Raw genomic sequence first — 3,815 nt, forward strand, 5'->3', positions numbered from 1 at the left:
CACGTCCCACAAGTGGCGCGGGCTTCGACGCCCACGTCACTTGTGGGACGTGGATGTAGTGTCCGACACCGACGGCCACATGTATCTCACACCCACGATACTTGCTATTTAGGGTTTCCTCTACCGGTCGGTGACCCTCGACGACCCCCGTTCCTGATAAAAAAAGACGAAGAAGAAGAAAAAAAGAGGAGTTACTCCTCTATTCTTTCTTCTCCTCTTTTTTTTCTTCTTCCTCTTCTTTTTTTATCCTTGAAGCGTTGTCGAAGCCACCCCAAACCCTAGAGAAGCAGCGTCGAGGCCACCCCAAACCCTAGAGAAGCAGCATCGAGGACACTAATTAATATTAGTTCTACGTTTGCCACTAATATATCCATCTGTCATGTTTGAATAATAATTGCCATGTTGTAAATATTTGTAGAAACTATGGACACCGCCCGAGACAAAGTACAAGAAGAGTTGTTGGGGGACATAATCGCACGAGGAAGTGATGTCGTCTGCTCGTTGTTTCTCAACGACACCGATGGTCTGGAAGCAGCTGGCTATGATTACGATGGCTCCGGTGACCTAATGCCGGTGCAAGAAGGAGACCGTGAGGATGGCTCCGGTGACCCAATGCCAGTGCAAGAAGGAGACCGTGATGACGTCTCCGGTGACCGAACCGAGTCCGGCCAGGTATATATATTAGTTAAGCTTCTGTTGACTAGCTAATTGATGCATTCATTGTTTTGGTATGTACACATATTAATTAAGTCTTTGTTCTTTTTTCTAGCCCTCCGGATCGAGCATAACTTCGGTAAAGAGACGATTCCTGAAGAAAAAGTTGAGCTCGGATGAAAAGTTTGAGATCATAGCAATCGCGCCCGACGGCCAACCGATTGAACCCCTTCGGATAAAGAGTGCATTTGTTGCTCAGTGCGGGGTTTTAGTTAGGGACAAGATCCCGATCAGCATCCAGCAATGGTTAAAGCCGGCTACAGAAGACCCTGAGGTGTCTTATGTCAATGATATGCAGAAAAATGATCTTTGGACTGAGCTGAAGTCAAATTTCACCCTACCGCCAGAGGATGATCCAGAGAAGCCAGTTAAAGAGCAATTAATCAAGTCTTTTGCTCTTAAGAGGATGGAAGAACTATTCAGGAGGTGGAAGAAAGAGCTGAATAAGTTTGTCGAAAATAAAGAGACACCAGAATTCAAGGGCAGATATGAGAATATCAGAGATCACTGGCCCGCATTTGTGGCCCACAAGACATCGGAAAAGAGTAAGAAGATGTCGGCGACAAACAAGCAAAATGCTGCGAAGAAGAAGCATCACCATCGCACGGGGTCAGGTGGCTACCTCGTAGCCCGGCCTAAGTGGGCCAAGACTGAGAATGATCTGGTTGATAAAGGGATCGAACCAGAGACAATTAGCTGGCCATACCGTTGCTGGACTTGGTTCTTCGGGGCTGGCGGAACCTTGGACCCTGTAACAGGGAAGTGCATTTGGACGAACGATCAAATGGACATACCAATCAGGAAGCTTCAGCAGTATATCGAAGTAGCGCAGCAAGGGACGTTCTTTCCAGATAGAGAGAACGACGAGCTCACAATGGCCCTCGGGAATCCTGAGCACCCTGGACGGACACGAGGCACGACAGGCTCCATTCCGTGGAAGGTTGGGTTTCCGGACGCAGGCGGTTACAAATCCCAGGAGAGGAGGAAAAAATTGCAGCAGACCCAAATGCAAGCGCTGCAAGCAAGGGTACAAGCGATAGAGGAACGAGAAGCAAATCAGAGCAAATGTACTGCCGAAGCTTCCCCCGAAGCTACCCCGCCATCTCAGCGGAGAAGCAGCGTGGCTTCCACCGAGCAACTTCAGCCGGAGCATGCCTTGACAGCTCCTGCCAGCTATCCCATGGATGCTATCACGGAGTCTCAAAATTGCCACCTTATGACGCAATGGATGAATTTGAAGGTCAAGGTGGCTGTTGGCTCTGTTTATCCTACTGAACCCGGCGCAACTTTTCACTGCTAGCCGATTTCAGAAGGATATGCTAGGGTGATGGTGGATGAAATAACGGAGCGATTTGAGGACCTCCAGCTTGACCACCCTACCAGTGAAGGGGAGACTAGGCTAGGGTCTGCTCTGAAGACTCCATGCCAATGGCGGAAGGAGCTCATCAACCTTCCGAACTGGACGCCACCGCCTCCTCCTCCTCCTCCGGCAAGTCAGGGCACTCCGCCTCCTCCACCGCCTCCTCCTCCGGCGAGTCAGGGCACTCGGCCTCCTCCACTGCCTCCTCCTCCGGCGAGTGATGATCAGGGCACTCGACCGGCTCCTTCTCCGGCGCGTGGCGGCACTCCGCCTCCTTCTCCGCCTGCGCCGACGCGCCCGAGCAACTAGCCTCCTCCTTCTCCGCCTCGTCAGCAAGGGCGGAAGAGACCTGCCGCCGCTTCGGCTGCTTCGGCGCGTCGTAGTCTTTCTCCTCCGCCTCGTAATCAAGTAAACAACACAGCCGCTCCATCTGCTCTGCCGGCATCTAGCAGTACAGCCAGAGGCGGGAGGACATACAGATTCGGTCCTTCTCTGAAGACTCCAGAGAAGTTACCATACGAGAGGACCCCGGAGGAGAACGCGAAGATCGCGCGAACCGAAGTGGATGACTGGTTTCAAGGGTTGAAAGCAAAGAGAGATCCACCTCCGGAGGAGAAGGTAGATCCGGTGAAAGCGAAGCGCACTCTGGCTGCCCTGACAAAACCACCCAAGTCTCCGCCAAAAGGAATTTGCCGAAGCGGAGCAATCGGGAAGTACTGTCAGTGATCAAAGGCTGAAAGAACGACAAGCTAGGAAACAAATTGCCCAGCTCGGTGAACAAGTGAAGCAATCGTGCCCCCCGCTCAAGGTGCCTAGCGACAACGTCGCTAATGATCCGAGGATGGTGCCCGGTTATAGCAATCTTGCCGATTACCTGACCGGCGATGTACATTATGAACCCATGGAGGTGCAGATACAAAGATACGAGTACGGGAAGCCTCTCGTCAAAGATGAAAGATCTCTATCAACGATGATGCGAAGATTGAATGATTGGTACTTGAAAATCTGCAGAGACTCTGGGGGGGGAGTACTATGTATGTGAAAGTTAAAAAGGAGCATGACCTCGTTGGAATTGAACGGTTGCCTGTTCCATTTGAGGAGTTCTTTCAGTTTTTCAATCAATTGGCCCTCGATAAAACAACGCTCACCTGCTACTATTTGTAAGTAGTACTACTTCTGTCATTAAGTCTCTCTATATAGCTCAGCTCTTTCATTGCATGTATTTATAATCATCCTCACTATATTATGCAGATTGAAGATCGCCGAATTGAAGAAAAGACAAGTGGGTGATATTGGGTTCATTAACACATATCTCATAGATGCAACTCAGGTTAAATTTCATGCCGCAAATACCGAGGCCAACTTGCTACGATCGTTGGTAATAAATGAAAACAAAGATATAATACTCTTTCCTTACAACTTCAAGTGAGTGTTACTGTCTTGTGCGTATTCAGTTTCCCTTATATATATATTAGTCAAGGTTATAGTAATGTAATTGATGAGTTATGCATGTGTGTGCAGTTACCACTATATTCTCCTAGAGATTAAGCTTGAGCAGGGACTAGTAACTGTCTTAGACTCAAAACGAAAAGATCCCCAGGACTATGCGGACATGACTCAAATGCTCGAGAAGTAAGTTAAATCAATCATTATCCACCATATCAGCAACTTTGTTCATTTCCTGATATATCAAGTAATTGTTTACTTTGTCTGGCAGGGTTTGGAAAAAATTCTCCAAAAA

General features: G+C 48.8%; 1 pseudogene; it reads left to right on the plus strand.

Annotated features, from left to right (window-relative positions):
• The first annotated feature begins 423 nt into the window (after positions 1-423).
• Positions 424-3,398, plus strand: LOC119271371 (annotated as a pseudogene).
• The last annotated feature ends 417 nt before the right edge of the window (positions 3,399-3,815 follow it).

This window comes from Triticum dicoccoides, chromosome 3A, assembly GCF_002162155.2.
Source record: "Triticum dicoccoides isolate Atlit2015 ecotype Zavitan chromosome 3A, WEW_v2.0, whole genome shotgun sequence".
NCBI lineage: Eukaryota > Viridiplantae > Streptophyta > Magnoliopsida > Poales > Poaceae > Triticum > Triticum dicoccoides.